Source organism: Triticum urartu, chromosome 1A, assembly GCF_056163025.1.
Source record: "Triticum urartu cultivar PI428250 chromosome 1A, HENAU_Tu73, whole genome shotgun sequence".
Lineage (NCBI taxonomy): Eukaryota > Viridiplantae > Streptophyta > Magnoliopsida > Poales > Poaceae > Triticum > Triticum urartu.
Window position 1 is genome coordinate 360,000,110 of NC_141873.1, and position 21,965 is coordinate 360,022,074.

Genomic DNA, 21,965 nt, shown 5'->3' on the forward strand with positions numbered 1-21,965 from the left:
CGGCTGGAGGAAGACATGACTGAAGAAACACAACAGACTATAAAAGCAGCAGGAGTACTTAACAACCTTAACTGAAACCAGCAGGGGCACTTAACAACCAAAGCTGAAAGCAGTATGAGTACTTATACAGGTTCAACCGTACAAAGCATGCCTCGAACAGTGCTACTTTGCCTATAGTTAACCAATGGTGAGGCCGCCAAGCCCCAGGACAAGGCCCAGGCGCCACCCCGCGCATCCACAACCTTCTGAAAGCGGCTTCATCTCGCAACGTGGTCAATAAACAGGATATTCGCTTTAGAGCGATGGAAAAGCATGAACATAATCTTTTGTCCTATTCTCCAAGATGGGCGGGCCTTCATTATTTGAGACCACCCATGAATAAGTATCTTTTCACCTCCAAGGGGAATTGAGTAGGTCGACATAAACATCATGTTGTGACCAAGCGCAAGTCTGACCCGACCATGGTCAGGCATCTGTATAGGAACAATAGAACTCGACAGTTCCTGTTTCAAGAAGATCACAGCTGTAAAACTGTGTATAAGCAATAGTTTATGAACAACATATATAACAGAAAACATCTCATACCATAAGTTTCTCGACACATTTGGACCTGTTCAACGAGTGCAGCAATGGCACACATATCCCACGTGGCCTTCCACCATTGAAACGCCCCACAAGGACCTCAAGACGATCAATAAAGTGTAGGAACTTGTGGATGTCGATCCAGTCAACTTCAGTGCCATTAGTAACAGCCGAGTTATTACAGAGTAACAAACGAGCAGACTGCTTAACTCTGAAAAAACCTACACATGCCACCAATTATAAGAAAATATTAGTTAGAAGTAGCATCTTCGTGAGAGATTCGTTGCTACTTCTAAAGTTAAATTGTGATTAGTTAGACAGAATAGGTGGATTAAGAAGTAATCGAGGCAACAAGCAAGAACCAAATACAAAACTAACATGGATGAATAATTGGAACGACGTCGGGGTGGAAGATCGCAGTGAAGATGAGACCAGGTTCTGCTATTTCCATCAACATTCGTGCGCCAACTTTCGTCCGTAACACTTGAGAAAGTTTATCCAAGTTCGGCCATAAAAAAAGCAGCGATCTTCTTGGTTCATGAACCCAACTCGGAACTTATATCCATGGCTTGTCTTCACTGTGACCATTAAACTAGTGTATTCAGTTATGGCAAGGCCGAGCATCTTGAGTACATGTGTTTTGGCAGAGCAAATAATACACTGCAGGAAAAATAATATGAGAACATAGCATGTTCAAAAAAAAACCACCCTCCTGGATAGAAAAGAGGATTCTAGGAACATACTGTGCGCGTTTCAAAATGCTGTGTTAGGATGAGAAGGAACAAGTGTGGCGTCCCGCCGAGGGCGCAGAAACCTGTAGAGTACTCGCACTTTAGGCACTGCAAATGAAACACACTAGATTCAGTAGGAAGAAAAATGCATCAACGGCAGCGGCTGCCATCCTAGGATTACCTGCAACCAAGGGACTTGGATTTATCGGGGATGGATGAAGAATTCGTACCTGGTTCTCCATGAGAAAACCCTATGCAATCGCCGAGAGGGGGTTTTCTCTGAACAAGCAGACGAGGGAGAAGGGGATTCATGCCCAGTGAAATATTGCCGCTTCGTCCGTCCAGCTTACTGCTAAAGCTGGAAGGGGGGGTTGTGATTTGACGGCTCATTGGGCATTACTGCGGCGCTACGACCGGGGTGTGTCTACCGTGAAGTTGTGCACTCTAATTTGTGCATATGGCGCATGGACCCCTTTGCCGATTGCCCCACATATCAGCGAAAGGAAGTAGAAAGATAGGAGTAACTAGTTACACATAAATATATTTTTTGACAGAGAGATACTCCCTCTGTAAAGAAATACACAAATATTTTATATCACAGGCTCACCTTGCCGAGAAATATACTCCCTCTGCAATGCACGGGCATTATGGGGGTTCAGCTTTTTTTATGGGGGTTCAGCTGAGAATATAGTACTCAGATAGGCTCACGATTCTGGACTTTGGGCCGCAGGCCGACCCTGCATGTCTATCACTGTACTTACATTAACAGCTACTCCCTTCGTCCCATAATATAAGAACATTTTGTATAGTACACTAGTGTTCAAAACACTCTTGTATTATGGGAAGAGGGATTGGTTCATTTTGTAGCATTCTGCATCTTATCTCCCTCGCCCACCATTTACTAAAAAAGATCAGATCTATATTTAATCTTACCAACAAGTAGAATACACAGACAATGCCAGTGCAGAAGTGTAGCCCATTGCTCTTGTCAGTACATTTTGTCCTATAACGCTTGTACTTCCAGGGATTGGTAGTTGATTATGTAGCATCAATCTGCATCTTATCTTCATTATCCTCTATCCCTTCCAGTATTATCATATCTATAATTACTCTCTACAAAATGTAGAGTACAGGCAATGCTTATGAAGGAGATTCTATGCTGAAATTCTTGAGTTATCCTTCCCTTGGCATGGAGAAGGGCATTATAAAGCCGGTGTTAACTGTTAATGTAAGCCAGTCCTTCTAAAGCCTTTATCCTCAACTGTTGTTTAATTTGCTCATACTCCCTATCATTTACTGCTGTTTAGTTTGCTGTTTCTACCAAAATGCATGTTCGTAAGAACCGTAAGTTCTAAGTTTTACTTGTAAAACCAAATTCCTCATTCATACCATGCACATTACTTAATACTCCCTATATGTATGCTTGTTTTTGTGGATCTATAATCCAGTGTGTGGTGAAGCAGCCCACGTTTGCACCTTGTCATCTCCTATTTTATCTTACTGATGTGGCTGATGATATGAACAACATGCCATGCACATTATCCAAAATAGATACAATGATTTTCTTTGCCCTTCATCTATGCTTGTTATGTTGACATGGTAATCCAGTAGTGTGGTGAATCTCCCCGCATTATGAACAATGCCAAATTATGCTACCGATATTTTGAACTTACTCTTTATTTTCTAATTTGAAATTGGATAGAATTGACAGAACAGTTATCATCTTTGTTTATACACGTGCAAAACATGTCATCTCTCTGCTTTGTTTCAGGGTGATATGCCTGATGGCATGCACAAGTCTACTGAAGGTTGTGAGACAAATCCAACATATATTGCAACAAAGAAGGCAAAACATCTTGAAGATAGAGAGACAACCCCAAAGTCTTGTCTTGATGCAGTGTTCAAGTTACTTGAGACTAACAATCAGACAAGCTCACAGAATTCGTTGTCTGAATCAGTTCAACTTCTTCAGTCCCAAGTTCTAGCAGAAAGGCATTCTGCAACTCAACTTCGACTTGAAGTCCTATCTCTAAGAAAGATTGCGGAGAACACCAATGAGAACCTCATCGCTAAATAGCTACACCTGGAAGCTATGACCGACATGCTAGGCCGGTCTCACAGCCTTGCTCAGCAGCTTGCGCAGCAGTTCCCCCGCAAGGCTAACCTTTCTTGAACTGTCTTGGAAGTGGTCTCAGTTCAGTATTATTTTGTTACACTGCAATGGTGCCCAGTTTTTGTAATCTGCTTCTTCGTTGTGCTTTATGATCACTGGTGGCGAACTTCGATGCCCAGTGGATGTAATATACCTTAAATCCTTTATTGTACAGTGTAGGTTTATTCTTAGTTAATATGTAGTAATTTATTTATTGTATAGAGTAGGTTTGTTCTTAATTCCTACTAGTTACTGCCATCATTCGCTATCTGAAAAAAATCAGATGTAGTCAACGGGACCGAAACATTCCACTCTAAGGGCCAGGTTTTTAGCGGGCCACAATTGGGCCGGCCTGCGTCTTTCTTGGGCCCGAATGATTGGGGCCTTCACACATTGCGCCAGGCCCAAACTTACACCGGCCTATATTTTAATTGGGCCTTTTGTCGACCCAGCGCTTAGTTTGGCCCAGGTAGCGTTGGGCCATTAACAGGCTGAATATTGTATTGGCCTGTTACGGCCGAGATGAAACCACGGGCCATTAGCAGGCCAAAATGCATGTTGGGCCTCAATTTTCACTAGTCGTCGACTGGCCTTCAGCAGGCCAAAATGTAGACCGGGCCGTTTTGGGCCCAGTTAGCTCACGGGTCGTTACCAGGCCGAAACATATCTCGGGCGTTAGTTGGCCCACTGATATCATGGGCCTTTAATAGGCCGAAAGCTTAGCACAGGCATCAACGGGCCAGATTACGCGACAGGCCTTTAACAGGACCAAAGTCATGTTGGGATTAACTGTTGCCACCTTTAGCACGGGCAGTTAGTGGGCCCGATGTCCCGTTGGACCATATATGGCCCATGGGCAGCACGGGCCATTCCCAAGCCGAAAGTCACACCGAGCTGAAATGGGCCCATGTTTACATCAGGCCTCTAACAGGGCGAAAGTCACTGGGTTGTGGTTGGGCCCAAATATTCAGCGAACAATTAACGGGCCAGATCTGGCTTCGGGCCGCAAATGGGCCCAAATATTCGGCGAACAATAACGGGCCAGATCTGGCTTTGGGCCGTAAATGGGCCCAAATATTGGGCGAACAATTAACGGGCCAGATCTGGCTTCGGCCCGTATATGGGCCTTTATTAAGCAGGCCGTTATTGGGCTGGCCCACTAGTACCTGATTAAGTTCTACGGGCCTTTGACTGGGCCGGCCTTTTTAACCTATATGGGCCTCTGTTGGGCCCAGCCACGTGTTGACGTACCATAGGCATGTCTCCTCCAATGGACGGGCGACATCTGGCCCACTGACGAGCTGACAGGTGTTCCCTTCGGCCAATCAGAATTTTACACGTAGAAATTTCCCATTGGTCAGGGCTGTTAACGGGTTACTGGATCCAAAATCCGACCCAATAGCTTAACGGCGTTCCATTACGGTGGATGCCACGTGTAGGTCACCCTTCACGAAAGCACTTCTGTGATGCGCGATTTATCGTCATGGAAGTGGACACTTCCATGATGATAATTTTGGTAATGTCATGGAACACTTCTACGACAACACAGGTATGACTATCTTGATTCTGTCATAAAATCGTCATGGATGTACATGCATGATAAAAAACGCGACCTACTGTGACAAACACGTATCATCACGGAAGTGTATTTTTTTTGTAGTGCTATGGCGCACCCTAGGGGGAGTCCTACTCCCACCGAGAGTAGGATTCACTACTGCAGGATGCTACTAACGTGACACTTCGATCAGAGAACCTTCGAGAAACTGTGTGTGATGCCATAATAGCAAACGGTGTTGTATGAAAACCGTCAGAAACGTATAAAACGTTTGCGATGACGGATGCATCAAACACGGTTCGGGTTTTAGTTGCATGTGCGATGAAGGGCATATGGTTTAGTTCAATTAACTGTTTGCGATAAGGAGGAACAAAAGAAACGGGCAGCCAGATGAAGGCGTGTGTGATACACAGCATACGGTTCACTCAGATGAATTGTTTGTGATTAGGCAACACAAAAGAAACGGGTAGCCAGATGAAGGTGTGTGCGATATACAGCATACGGTTGACTCGGATGAACTATTTGTGATTAGGCAACACAAAAGAAACGGTCGGCCAGATCAAGGTGTGTGGGATATACATCATGCGGTTCACTCGGATGAACTGTTTGCGTTGACACAAGAGTACAAAAATGGTTCAACTTAATAAGATGTGTGTGTTGTGTGATGGGATTGCATGCGGTTCACTCGGCCCTTGTCGTCGGTGTGTGACCTCTGTGGCAACCGTTCGCTCCCCAGGCGCCTCTTCGTGTACCGTGGCAACCGTCCACCGACTCTTTTCCTTTCCCTCTCAATTTGGAACTGCTGTCGCATGCTAGCTCTTCCTTCCTCCTCCATTTGCCTTCACCCTTCCTTCTGCCATTGTTTGATCGTCTTCTCCATGGAGGGAACAAGCCGGAAACGACCCCGTTATTCTTGCCCCGATCTGAATGATGACGCGGTGGAGGAACTCATTGATCGGTGCGACGTCGTCACCTCGGCTAGCATGGCAGGTTCGTTCAAGACCATTCTCGACTCAACTAATAACATCATTACAAGGAACCCAAGGGTCCAGGAGCAGTTTGATCTCCCCTATCTTATTCGCAGTGATCATGCTGACTGGCGAGGGGACAAGGGAAGCCTCGCCTTGTGTAAGTTGATGCCGCTTGATAATGATACGTATGATGTTAATATGCCATCGCTTGAGGGGAAGGCTTGGGCAGGCGCAAATGGAGATTGGGTTGTTTATATTGGGTACAACTACGAGTGGGAACTTGTGAATGTGTACACTCGTCACCGGGTTCCACTTCCAAAAATCTCAGACTGCACAGAGGTTGAGCACACAGATGGTCTATGTGAGTTCAAATATGATCATGGTAACTGTCGTCTATGAAAGATAGCAATTTGTCGAGTTCCCAACCACTCTTGGGATTACACGAACTATGAAGTTGTTGCTATCTTCGACAAGCTTGTTGCCTTGCTTACTTCCACGCCTCGATGGATATTGCTCAAAAATTAGTTTCTATACATGGATGAGTGTTGTGATGCAATTCAATACGAGGATCTTGTGTTTGCTGCCACCACTCATGGCACTGTTTTTGCATGGAATCCTCATGATTTCGGTACGTTTGTCTTCCACTGTAATTATAATTGTTTCATCCACATGCATGCGGATTAGCTAGTTTCCCTTTACTAATTAACCTTCTTGTGTTTCCAAGGTCCTGTGGACATTCCACTGCCTATACTTGAAAATTTTATTCACGAGCATGAGGACGAGAAGGACCCATATACTCAGTGGCGCCTGGCAACTTATTCTGATGGATCACCTCTTCTTGTCTGTATACGGGGTACTGCTGATGTTACTAAGGAAGAAGGTGTTGTCTCGTATGGTCGCACTCTCCGGACCTATTCCAACATCCGTTGCAGGTTATTCGGGATGGATACTGGTGTACCAGCGCCAACACCTTCTCCCTGGTTCAGCATTGAAAGTCTTGGAGGAAACTCGCTCTTCCTTGGACAAAACTATCCAATGATGCTGGAAGGCGATCCAGCTGCCTTGGACACAACGTTACTACCATTTATGAGAAGCAACTGTATCTATATCTCGGACATTACTATGCTTCCCTACCGTCCCAATATGGGTATTGAAATAGGCCGCTTCAGCCTGGATGATCAGTCCTGCGTTGGTCTCGAGATTGACAGTAGCTGGCCCTTCCCAGAGAAACACTTCTTGTTCAAAGCAAGTGTTTCCAACGCCAACGAGTGGTTGAGCTGAAGTTCATTTCATCGCATTGTTATTTGTTGTGTGAGAAAAACTTTACTAGAATGTTTTGTTGGAAATGATCTATAATCCAACGTGTATCCTCATTGTCATTGTGGGTTGATGACTTGTTGTATGTAATCAATGGTACATTTGCATATGCGTCCATGAACTCACGCCTGCTAGTGGTGTCCATATGAACAGTGCTAGTGATTTTAGTTGCAAAAATTAGATGGTGCTAGTGATTTGTAGCTCATATTTTGACAAATCGCAGTGTTATAAGGTTGACAAATGGCAATGTTATTACTACATAAACAAATGTCAATCTTTCCAGTTTGAGAAATGGCAACATACCCAAAATGACAGATATGCAAATCTTACCCAATTGTTTGTATGTAGTTGCACACAGGTCATGCAAAACAACCGTTTGCGTTGAAGGGATGCAGAAATCCTGCTCGGCACATTTTCCCTTGGCTTCCTGGGGAAGCTGTCGGTTTGCATACAGATGTTCTAACTAAAACGTTTGCGATGAGTGTTTTACATGTAAAAACTGTTGACATTTTTTTCAAAAGAAAATCGTTTGATAAGTCTGTACATTAAGAGAGAAAAACGCAAGTTCGTTCAAACCATATCTTTCATTCAGTCACACTGCGAATTTATATTCATATGATCGAGAATTTGAGATACAGTATTAAACCCCAAAAAACTATTTTCGGCGGGGCGGAGGAGGCGTGTCGCGCCATCGTTTTCGTTGTAGTCCTTCGGGATGCCGTTGTTGAAGTCTTCAAGGCAGCACAAAATGTTCTTCACTTGTAAATCAAACATCATGTCGTCGCGCGATTGACGGGCGAGGCGCGGGAGGACGGCAACTGTCGCTGCTGAGAGGTAGCGGTCGACGGCAGCGTCCCATGCCGCTGAGGGGGGCGCACGGGCACAGGCGCGGTGGGTGCAGCCAAACGCATGGGGACCGGTGCCACGGTGGGTGGAGGGGCGGCGGGTGCAGCCAAACGCACGGGGGCCGGTGGCACGGTGGGTGGAGGGGCACACATGGCCACGGGCACAGGCGCTGGCACTGGCATGTACACGAGCTTGTGCGGGTCCGCGGAGACCTCGCTGACGCCCGCGGGTTCTAGCTCTGCGATAGTGCTCGGCGACCAACCCGTCAATGCTACGGGGATGGTCGCTGGCGCGGGTGCGTGGATGGGAGCTGTGATGGGAGCGGGGGCAACAACCGCCGCGGCCAGCTCGTTCTAGGCCATGTCCATGAGGCCCCATTCCTCCTTATTTTCTATCTCCTCCGGCTCGGAGTCGACTTCACCAAACTTGAAGACTAGTGGCAGATGATCATTCCGCGCCATGGCGGTGGAGGTCTGTGGGGGGAGGGGAATGGGAGGCGAACAGTAAGGCCGTCCGTATTAAACAGTGGCTCGGGCGCCATTAATGGAGAGGAAGGCGGATGGCCATGGAAGTCAAAGGGTTTGCTTCCCAGTGAGCCTACGCAGTGTAAAGCTCGCACGCTTCCCGGTGAGCCTGCGCATTGGAGGACAGCTTGCACGCTTCTCGGTCAGCCTGCGCACCAGACTGCGCTCGCACGCCTCCCGTTTAGTCAAGGTCAAGCAACTGTCCGCACGACACCTCCTACAACCATTAAAACCAAGACACGTGGCGTCACGTGAATGGTTAACAGAACGCATACATTTTGAATTATACAAACGTTTGAGATATTATGTGGCAGCTATTTTTTCAAAATGCCTTTGTTGGTTGTCATTATTCGAGTGCGCCTTCTCTCAAAATGGACACGAAAAATACCACATCATGTCAGGCGCCATTCCATGATAGCATGACAAGTTTCATGAATTTTAGACGAGTTTTAAATTTACTAGAATTTAAAAACCAGGCATCTCAATGTTTTGTCGGCAATCAACGGTGCCCCGGTGTTTGAAATTCATTCCCATTTATTGCATGGGACCTTAGCATGCACCCAAGGCAGATTTGATTTTTCAACCAATTTATATGCACTGGAGTATGTGCATGTAGTTCAAATTTGAATTATGCACATAAATGCATTGAAAACTCAGTTAATGCATAAAAATGTCCAAAAGAACCCCGAAAAATCACAAAAATTGACACAACACTCCTCCTGTTCTATGTTAACACGAGAAAAAATTTGGAAGCAATAAGAGGTAGTGGATATTGTTTCGTCCCCAAAGGTGGGACATTCCCTACCGAAACCATGATGCTTGTTGTGAGAAGCTCTGGTTTGTGAGAAGCATATACCCAAACCTGTCCCAAACGGGAAAAAAATTTACCATGGCATGTTGATGCCGCTCCATGAAAGCATGCCAAGTTTCATGAATTTCAGATGAGTTTTGGATTTACTAGAATTTAGAAATGAGGCATCTCAATGTTTTGCCGGCAATCAACGGTGCCCTCATGTTTGAAATTCATTCCCATTTCTTGCATGGGACCTAAGCATGCACCCAAGGACACATATTTGATTTTTCAACCAATTTATATGCACTGGAGCATGTGCATGTAGTCCAAATTTGAATTATGCACATAAATGCATTGAAAACTCAATTAATGCATAAAAATGTCCAAACAAACCCCCAAAAATCCCAAAAATTGACACAACACTCCTGTTGTTCTATGTTGACACGAGAAATTTTTTGAAACCAATAAGAGGCAATGGATATCATTGCGTACCCAAAGGTGGGACGTTCCCTACAGAAACCATCATGCTTGTTGTGAGAAGCTCTGGTTTGTGAGAAGCATATACCCGAACCTGCCCCAAATGGGACAAAAATTTTAAGACGGCATGTTGATGCCGCTCCATGATAGCATGCCAAGTTTCATCAATTCCAGACGAGTTTTGGATTTACTAGAATTTAGAAACTAGTCATCTCAATGTTTTGTCGGCAATCAACAGTGCCCTGGTGTTTGAATTTCATTCCCATCTCTTGCATGGGACCTAGAAATTCACCCAAGGACACATATTAGATTTTTCAACCAACCTTAGTGCATTGGAGCATGTGCTTGTAGTTCAAATTTGAATTATGCACCTAAAATGCCTAGAAAACCCAGTTAATGCATAAAAATGTCCAAACGAACCCCGAAAAATCACAAACATTGACACAACACTCCTGTTGTTCTATGTTGACACTAGAAAATATTTGAAAGCAATAGGAGTCAACGGATACCGTTTCGTCCCCAAAGGTGGGACGTTCCCGATCGAAACCATCATGCTTGTGAGAAGCTCTGGTTTGTGAGAAGCTTATACCCGAACTTGCCCCAAACGGGACAATTTTTTTACCATGGCATGTTGATGCTGCTCCATGATAGCATGCCAAGTTTCATGAATTTCAGACAAGTTTTGGATTTACTAGAAGTTAAAAACCAGGCATCTCGATATTTTGCCGGCAATCAACAGTGCCCTGGTGTTTGAATTTCATTCCCATCTCTTGCATGGGACAAAGGAATTCACCCAAGGACACACATGTGATTTTTCAACCAGCTTTAGTGCATTGGAACATGTGCTTGCAGTTCAAATTTTAATTATTGCTACCTCTTGAGCACTGCGTTGGTTTTCCCTTGAAGAGGAAAGGGTGATGCAGCAAAGTAGCGTAAGTATTTCCCTCAGTTTTTGAGAAACAAGGTATCAATCCAGTAGGAGACTACACGCAAGTCCCTCCTACCTACACAAACAAATAAGGACCTCGCAACCAACGCGATAAAGGGGTTATCAATCCCTTCACGGTCACTTACGAGAGTGAGATCTGATAGAGATAATAATAATAAGATAAATATTTTTGGTATTTTTATGATATAGATTGAAATTAAAGATTGCAAAATAAACAGTAATAAAAATAGCTTGTTGACGGTAGATTAATTTAAAGGAGAATAGACCTAGGGGCCATAGGTTTCACTAGTGGCTTCTCTCAAGATAGCATAAGTATTGCGGTGGGTGAACAAATTACTGTCGAGCAATTGATAGAAAAGTGCATAATTATGAGAATATCTTGGCATAATCATGTATATAGGCATCACGTCCGCGACAAGTAGACCGCAACGATTCTGCATCTACTACTATTACTCCACACATCGACCGCTATCCTGCATGCATCTAGAGTATTAAGTTCATAAGAACAGGGTAATGCATTAGGCAAGATGACATGATGTAGAGGGATAAACTCAAGCAATATGATATAAACCCCATCTTTTTATCCTCGATGGCAACAATACAATACATGCCTTGCTGCCCCTGCTGTCACTAGGAAAGGACACCGCAAAATTGAACCCAAAGCTAAGCACTTCTCCCATTGCAAGAAAGATCAATCTAGTAGGCCAAACCAAACTGATAATTCGAAAAGACTTGCAAAGATAACCAATCATACATAAAAGATTTCAGAGAAGAATCAAATATTGTTCATAGATAAACTTGATCATAAACCCACAATTTATCGGATCTTGACAAACACACCGAAGAAAGAGTTACATCAAATAGATCTCCAAGAAGATCGAGGAGAACATTGTATTGAGATCCAAAGAGAGAGAAGAAGTCATCTAGCTAATAACTATGAACCCGAAGGTCTGAAGTAAACTACTCACACATCATCGGAGAGGCCATGGAGTTGATGTAGAGGCCCTCCATGATCGATTCCCCCTCCGGTGGAGCTCCGGAAGAGGCCCCAAGATGGGATCTCTTGGGTACATAAGGTTGCGGCTGTGGAAATAGGGTTTCGTGGTGCTCCTGGATGTTTTCGGGGTATATGAATATATATAGGAGGAAGAAGTAGGTCGTTGGAGCCACGAGGGTGGAGGGCGCGCCCAGGGGGTAAGCGCGCCCCCCTGCCTCGTGGCCTCCTCGTTGGTTTCTTGACGTCCACTCCAAGTCCCCTGGAACGTTTGTTCCAAAAATAACTCTCCTGAAGGTTTTATTCTGTTTGGATTCCGTTTGATATTCATTTTCTGCGAAACACTGAAATAGGCAAAAAACAGCAATTTGCACTGGGCCTTGGGTTAGTAGGTTAGTCCCAAAAATAATATGAAGTGTATAAATAAGCACATTAACATCCAAAATAGATAATATAATAGCATGGAACAATCAAAAATTATAGATACGTTGGAGAAGTATCAAGCATCCCCAAGCTTAATTCCTGCTCGTCCTCGAGTAGGTAAATGATAAAAACAGAATTTTTGATGTGGAATGCTACTAGCATAATTCTCAATGTAATTTTCTTTATTGTGGCATGAATGTTCAGATCCGAAAGATTCAAGACAAAAGTTTAATATTGACATAAAAATAATAATACTTCAAGCATACTAACTAAGAAATCATATCTTCTCAAAATAACATGGCAAAAGAAAGTTCATCCCTACAAAATCATATAGTTTGGTCATGCTCCATTTTCGTCACACAAGAATGCTCTCATCATGCACAACCCTGATGACAAGCCAAGCAATTGTTTCATACCTTAGTAATCTCAAACTTTTTTCAACTTCCACGCAATACATGAGTGTGAGCCATGGATATAGCACTATGGGTGGAATAGAATAATGATAGGGGGTTATGTGGAGAAGACGAAAAAGGAGAAAGTCTCACATCGATGTGGCTATTCAACGGCTAGGGAGATGCCCATCAATTGATGTCAATGCAAGGAGTAGGGATTGCCATGCAACAGATGTACTAGAGCTATAAATGTATGAAAGCTCAACAAAAGAAACTAAGTGGGTGTGCATCCAACTTGCTTGCTCACGAAGACCTAGGGCATTGGAGGAAGCCCATTGTTGGAATATACAAGCCAAGTTCTATAATGAAAATTCCCACTAGTATATGAAAGTGACAAAACAAGAGACTCTCTATCATAAAGATCATGGGGGTACTTTGAAGCACAAGTGTGGAAAAAAGGATAGTAGCATTGTCCCTTTTTTCTTTTTTTGGGGCCTTCCTTTTTTATTTGGCCTTTCTTTTTTGGGGACAATGCTCTATTAATGATGATCATCACACTTATATTTATTTACAACTCAATGATTACAACTCAATACTAGAACAAAATAGGACTCTATATGAATGCCTCCAGCGATGTACCAGGAAGGGCAATGAATCAAGAGTGACATGTATGATAAATTATGCATGGTGGCTTTGCCACAAATACGATGTCAACTACATGTTCATGCAAAGCAATATGACAATGATGAAGCATGTCACAAATGAAACGGTAGAAAGTTGCATGGCAATATATCTCGGAATGGCTATGGAAATGCCATAATAGGTAGGTATGGTGGCTGTTTTGAGGAAGATATAAGGAGGTTTATGTGTGATAGAGCGTATCATATCACGGGGTTTCGATGCACTGGCGAAGTTTGCACCAACTCTCAAGGTGAGAAAGGGCAATGCACGGTACCGAAGAGGCTAGCAATGATGGAAGGTGAGAGTGCGTATAATCCATGGACTCAACATTAGTCATAAAGAACCCACATACTTATTGCAAAAATCTACAAGTCATCAAAAACCAAGCACTACGCGCATGCTCCTAGGGGGATAGATTGGTAGGAAAAGACCATCGCTCGTCCCCGACCGCCACTCATAAGGAAGACAATCAAAGAACACCTCATGTTTCAAATTTGTTACACAATGGTTACCATACGTGCATGATATGGGACTTGCAATCTTCAACACAAGTATTTCTCAAATTCACAATTACTCAACTAGCACACTCTAATATCACCACCTTTATATCTCAAAACAATTATCAAGTATCAAACTTCTGATAGTATTCAATGCACTTTCTATGATAGTTTTTATTGTACCCATCTTGGATGCCTATCATATTAGGACTAGTTCCATAACCAAAGAAAATTACCATGCTGTTCTAAAGGACTCTCAAAATAATATAAGTGAAGCATGAGAGATCAATGATTTCTATAAAATAAAACCACCATTGTGCTTTAAAAGATATAAGTGAAGCACTAGAGCAAAATTATCTAGCTCAAAAGATATAAGTGAAGCACATAGAGTATTCTAAAAAATTCCAATTCATGTGTGTCTATCTCAAAAGGTGTGTACAGCAAGGATGATTGTGGTAAACTAAAAATAAAATAATCAAATCATACAAGACTCTCCAAGCAAAACACATATCATGTGGTGAATAAAAATATAGCCTCAAGTAAAGTTACCGATAGAAGAAGACGAAGGAGGGGATGCCTTCTGGGGCATCCCCAAGCTTAGGCTTTTGGTTGTCCTTTAATTTTACCTTGGGGTGCCTTGGGCATCCCCAATCTTAGGCTCTTTCCACTCCTTGTTCCATAATCCATCAAATCTTTACCCAAAACTTGAATACTTCACAACACAAAACTTAAACAGAAAATCTCATGAGCTCCGTTAGTATAAGAAAACAAACCAACACTTAAGGTACTGTAATGAACTCATTATTTATTTATTTTGGTATTAAACCTACTATATTCCAACTCCTCTATGGTTCATAACCTCTGATACTAGCCATAGATTCATCAAAATAAGCAAATAACACACGAAAAACAGAATTTGTCAAAAACAGAACAGTCTGTAGGAATCTGTAGGTTTAGAATACTTCTGTAACCCCAAAAATTCTAAAATAAATTGCTGGACGTGAGGAATTTATCTATTAATCATCTTCAAAAAGAATCAACTTAATATCACTCTCCAGTAAAACATGGCATCAAATCTCGTGAGCACTAAAGTTTCTATTTTTTACAGCAAGATCGCAAAGACTTTCCCAAGTCTTCCCAAAGGTTATACTTGGTACAAACACTAATTAAAAGCATAAAACCACATCTAAACAGAGGCTAGATGAATTATTTATTACTAAACAGAACCAAAAGGTAAGAAAAAATAAAATTGGGTTGCCTCCCAACAAGCGCTATCGTTTAACGCCCCTAGCTAGGCATAAAAGCAAGAATAGATCTAGATGTTATCATTTTTGGTATGCAATCCATAAGTGGCTCTCATAATAGATTCATAAGGTAATTTAATTTTCCTTCTAGGAAAGTGTTCCATGCCTTTCCTTAACGGAAATTGGAATCTAATACTCCCTTCCTTTATATCAATAATTGCACCAATCATTCTAAGGAAAGGCCTACCGAGAATAATAGGACATGTAGGATTGCAATCAATATCAAGAACAATGAAATCTACGGGCACATAATTCCTATTTGCAACAATAATAATATCATTAATACTTCCCATAGGTTTCTTAATAGTGGAATCCGCAAGGTGCAAATTTAAAGAACAATCATCAAATTCACGGAAACCTAACACATCACACAAAGTTTTTGGAATCGTGGAAACGCTAGCACCCAAATCACATAAAGCATAGCATTCATGATCTTTAATTTTAATTTTAATAGTGGTTCCCACTCATCATAAAGTTTTCTACGGATAGAAACTTCCAATTCAAGCTTTTCTTCATAAGATTGCATTAAAGCATCAACGATATGTTTAGTAAAAGCTTTATTTTGATTATAAGCATGCGGAGAATTTAGCATGGATTGCAACAAGGAAATACAATCTATTAAAGAAAAATTATCATAATTAAATTACTTGAAATCCAAAATAGTGGGTTCATTGCTATGTAAAGTTTTGACCTCCCCAATCCCACTTTTATTAATTTTTGCATCAAGATCTAAAAACTCCGAATCATTGGGATGCCTTTTAACTAAAGTTGACTCATTTCTAGTCCCATCATTATGAAGATTCATATTGAAAAACAAATGTTTAATAGGAGACACATCAATCACTTTTAGATCTTCATCCTTATTATCATCAAAACCAGAAGAACACGCTTTCACAAAGCAATCTTTTTTAGCACGCATCCTAGCGGTTCTTTCTTTGCACTCATCAATGGAAATTCGCATAGCTTTGAGAGACTCATTGATATCATGCTTAGGTGGAGTAGATATAAGTTTCAAAGAATCAACATCAAGAGAAATTCTATCCACGTTCCTAGCCAACTCATCAATCTTAGACATCTTTTCTTCAATCAAAGCATTGAAACTCTTTTGCGAACTAATAAATTCTTTAATATTAGATTCAAAATCAGAGGGTGTCTTATTATAATTTCCATAAGAATTGTTGTAGGAATTACCATAATTATTAGAGGAATTACTAGGAAACGGCCTAGGATTAAAATTACCTCTATACGCGTTATTACCAAAATTGTTCCTACCAACAAAATTCACAACCATAGATTCATTATTATTCTCAATCAAAGTAGACAAAGCATATCATTAGGATCAGAAGAAACACTCTTATTAGCAAACAATTTCATAAGTTCATCCATCTTTCCACTCAAAACATTGATTTCTTCTATAGCATCCACCTTTTTACTAGTAGATCTTTCAGTGTGCCATTGAGAATAATTAACCATAATATTATCTAGGAGTTTAGTAGCTTCTCCTAAGGTGATATCCATAAAAGTGCCTCCCGCGGCCGAATCTAAAAGATGCCTAGAAGCAAAATTCAATCCGGCATAAAAAATTTGTATAATCATCCAAATATTCAAACCATGAGTAGGGCAATTACGTATCATTAATTTCATCCTCTCCCAAGCTTGTGCAATGATACGTCTCCAACGTATCTATAATTTTTGATTGCTCCATGCTATATTATCTACTATTTTGGACTATATTGGGCTTTATTTTCCACTTTTATATTATTTTTGGGACTAACCTATTAACTGGAGGCCCATCCCAGAATTGTTGTTTTTTGCCTATTTCAGTGTTTCGGAGAAACAAAATATCAAACGGAGTCCAAACGGAATGAAACCTTCAGAAACGTGATTTTCTCATCACATAAGATCCAGGAGACTTGGACCCTCCGTCAAGACAGCCACGAGGCGGTCATGAGGGTGGAAGGTGCCCCCCCTAGGGCGCGCCCCCTGCCTCGTGGGCCCCTCGAAGCTCCACTGACGTACTTCTTCCTCCTATATATACCTATGTACCCCCAAACGATCGGGGACAGAGCCAAAAACCTAATTCCACCACCGCAACTTTCTGTATCCATGAGATCCCATCTTGGGGCCTGTTCCAGAGCTCTGCCGGAAGGGGCATCGATCACGGAGGGCTTCTACATCATCATCCAAGCCCCTCCGATGAAGTGTGAGTAGTTTACTTCAGACCTACGGGTCCATAGTTAGTAGCTAGATGGCTTATTCTCTCTTTTTGGATCTCAATACAATGTTCTCCCCCTCTCTCGTGGAGATCTATTCAATGTAATCTTCTTTTTGCGGTGTGTTTGTTGAGACCGATGAATTGTGGGTTTATGATCAAGATTATCTATGAATAATATTTGAATCTTCTCTGAATTCTTTTATGTATGATTGGTTATCTTTGCAAGTCTCTTCGAATTATCAGTTTGGTTTGGCCTACTAGATTGGTTGTTCTTGCCATGGGAGAAGTGCTTAGCTTTGGGTTCAATCTTGCGGTGTCCTTTCCCAGTGACAGAAGGGGCAGCAAGGCACGTATTGTATTGTTGCCATCAAGGATAACAAGATGGGTTTTTTATCATATTGCATGAAACTATCCCTCTACATCATGTCATCTTGCTTAAGGCGTTACTCTATTTTTAACTTAATACTGTAGATGCATGTTGGATAGCGGTCGATGAGTGGAGTAATAGTAGTAGATGCAGGCAAGAGTCGCTCTACTTGTCTCGGACGTGATGCCTATATACATGATCATACCTAGATATTCTCATAACTATGCTCAATTCTGTCAATTGCTCAACAGTAATTTGTTCACCCACCGTAGAATACTTATGCTCTTGAGAGAAGCCACTAGTGAAACCTATGGCCCCGGGTCTCTTCCTCATCATATCAATCTCCATTCTCTTTCTCATCATATCAATCTCCATCACTTTATTATTGCTTTGCTTTTACTTTTTACTTTGCATCTCTATACCAAAAATACCAAAAATATTATTTATCATCTCTATCAGATCTCACTTTCGTAAGTGACCGTGAAGGGATTGACAACCCCTAAGCGCGTTGGTTGCGTTGAGCTATTGTTTTTGTGTAGGTACGAGGGACTCGTGCGTAGCCTCCTACTGGATTGATACCTTGGTTCTCAAAAACTAAGGGAAATACTTACGCTACCTTGCTGCATCATCCTCTCTTCTTCGGGGAAATCCAACGCAGTGCTCAAGAGGTAGCATGCAACATGTTCATGATCAAGTTGCTTAAAATTCATAATATCGTTTCTAAGAGAGATGATCTTAGCGGGAGGAAAAAACTTAGAGATAAAATCATCTTTGCACTTATTCCATGAATAGATACTATTTTTAGGCAAAGACGAAAACCAAGTTTTAGCACGATCTCTAAGCGAAAACGGAAATAGCTTCAATTTAACAATATCGTTATCCACATCTTTCTTCTTTTGCATATCACACAAATCAACAAAGTTGTTCAGATGGGTAGCGGCATCTTCACTAGGAAGGCCGGAAAACAGATATTTCATGACAAGATTCAGCAAAGCAGCATTAATTTCACAAGATTCAGCATCGGTAAGAGGAGCAATCGGAGTGATAATAAAATCATTATTGTTGGTATTGGAAAAATCACACAATTTAGTATTATCTTGAGCCATCGTGACAAACAATCTAACACACAAGCAAGCAAGAGGCAAACAAAAAGAGGCGAACAAAAAAGAGGTGAGCGGAAAAGATGGCGAATAAAACGGCAAGGGTGAAGTGGGGGAGAGGAAAACGAGAGGCAAATGGCAAATAATGTAATGCGAGGGATAAGAGTTTGTGATGGGTACTTGGTATGTCTTGACTTGTGAGTAGATCTCCCCAGCAACGGCGGCAGAAATCCTTCTTGCTACCTCTTGAGCACTGCGTTGGTTTTCCCTTGAAGAGGAAGGGTGATGCAACAAAGTAGCATAAGTATTTCCCTCAGTTTTTGAGAACCAAGGTATCAATCCAATAGGAGACTACACGCAAGTCCCTCGTACCTACACAAACAAATAAGAACCTCATAACCAACGCGGTAAGGGGTTGTCAATCCCTTCACGGTTACTTACGAGAGTGAGATATCATAGAGATAATAACAATAAGATAAATATTTTTGGTATTTTTATGATATAGATTGAAAGTAAAGATTGCAAAATAAACGCTAATAAAAATAGCTTGTTGATGGTAGATTAATATAAAGGAGAATAGACCCAAGGGCCATAGGTTTCACTAGTGGCTTCTCTCAAGATAGCATAAGTATTGCGGTGGGTGAACAAATTATTGTCGAGCAATTGATAGAAAAGTGCATAATTATGAGAATATCTAGGCATGATCATGTATAGAGGCATCACATCCGCGACAAATAGACCGAAACGATTCCGCATCTACTACTATTACTCCACACATCGACCGGTATCCAGCATGCATCTAGAGTATTAAGTTCATAAGAACAGAGTAACGCATTAGGCAAGATGACATGATGTAGAGGGATAAACTCAAGCAATATGATATAAACCCCATCTTTTTATCCTCGATGGCAACAATACAATACGTGCCTTGCTACCCCTGCTGTCACTGGGAAAGGACACCGCAAGATTGAATCCAAAGCTAAGCACTTCTCCCATTGCAAGAAGGATCAATCTAGTAGGCCAAAACAAACTGATAATTCAAAGAGACTTGCAAAGATAACCAATCATACATAAAAGATTTCAGAGAAGAACCAAATATTGTTCATAGATAAACTTGATCATAAACCCACAATTCATTGGATCTCGACAAACACACCGCAAAAAGAGTTACATCAAATATATCTCCAAGAAGATCGAGGAGAACATTGTATTGAGATCCAAAGAGAGAGAAGAAGCCATCTAGCTAATAACTATGGACCCGAAGGTCTGAAGTAAACTACTCACACATCATCGGAGAGGCCATGGAGTTGATGTAGAGGCCCTCCGTGATCAATTCCCCCTCCGGCGGAGCTCCGGAAAAGGCCACAAGATGGGATCTCTTGAGTACAGAAGGTTGCGGCGGTGGAAATAGGGTTTTGTGGTGCTCCTGGATGTTTTCGGGGTACATGAATATATATGGGAGGAAGAAGTAGGTCGGTGGAGCCACGAGGGGCCCACGAGGGTGGAGGGCGCGCCCAGGGGGTAGGTGTGCCCCCTGCCTCGTGGCCTCCTCGTTGGTTTCTTGACGTCCACTCCAAGTCCCCTGGATCACGTTTGTTCCAAAAATAACTCCCAAAGGTTTTATTCTGTTTGGATTCTGTTTGATATTCCTTTTCTGCGAAACACTGAAATGGGCAAAAAACAGCAATTTGCACTGGGCCTTGGGTTAGTAGGTCAGCCCCAAAAATAATATAAAAGTGTATAAATAAGCCCATTAACATCCAATAAAGATAATATAATAGCATGGAACAATCAAAAATTATAGATACGTTGGAGACGTATCAATTATGCACATAAAATGCCTAGAAAACCCAGTTAATGTATAAAAAGGCCAAACGAACCCCGAAAAATTCCAAGATTGAACACAACACTCCTGTTGTTCTATGTTGACACTAGAAATTTTTTTAAAGCAATAAGAGGCAACGGATATCGTCCCGTCACCAAAGGTGGTACGTTCCCTATCAAAACCATCATGCTTGTTGTGAGAAGCTCTGGTTTGTGAGAAGCTTATACCCGAACCTGCCCCAAATGGGACAAAATTTTCACCACGGCATGTTGATGCCGCTCTATGATAGCATGCCAAGTTTCATGAATTTCACACGAGTTTTGGATTTACTAGAATTTAAAAACCAGGCATCTCAACATTTTGCCGGCAATCAACAATGCCATGGTGTTTGAATTTCATTCCCATCTCTTGCATGGGACCTAGAAATTCACCCAAGGACACACATGTGATTTTCAACCAACTTTGGTGCATTGGAGCATGTGCTTGTAGTTCAAATTTGAATTATGCACATAAAATGCCTAGAAAACCCAGTTAATGTATAAAAAAGCCCAAACGAACCCTGGAAAATTCCAAGATTGAACACAACACTCCTGTTGTTATATGTTGACGCTAGAAAATTTTTGAAAGCAATAAGAGGCAACGGATATTGTCTCGTCCCCAAAGGTGGTACGTTCCCTATCGAAACCATCATGCTTGTTGTGAGAAGCTCTGGTTTGTGAGAAGCTTATACCCGAACCTGCCGCAAATGGGACAAAATTTTCACCACGGCATGTTGATGCCACTCCATGGTAGCATGCCAAGTTTCATGAATTTTAGACGAGTTTTGGATTTACTAGAATTTAAAAACCAGGTATCTCAACGTTTTGCCGGTAATCAACAGTGCCCTGGTGTTTGAAATTCATTCCCATCTCTTGCATGGGACCTAGAAATTCACCCAAGGACACACATGTGATTTTTCAACCAACTTTAGTGCTTTGGAGCATGTCCTTGTAGTTCAAATTTGAATTAGGCACATAAAATGCCTAGAAAACCCAGTTAATGTATAAAAAAGGACAAACGAACCCCGAAAAATTCATTCCCATTTCTTCCATGGGACCTAAGCATGCACTGAAGGACACAGATTTGATTTTTCAACCAATTTGTATGCACCGGAGCATGTGCATGTAGTTTAATTTTGAATTGTGCACCTGAAATGGCTAGAAAACTAGTTTAATGTATGAAATGTCCAAACAAACCCTTAATAATTCCAATTCTTTTATGACACACATAC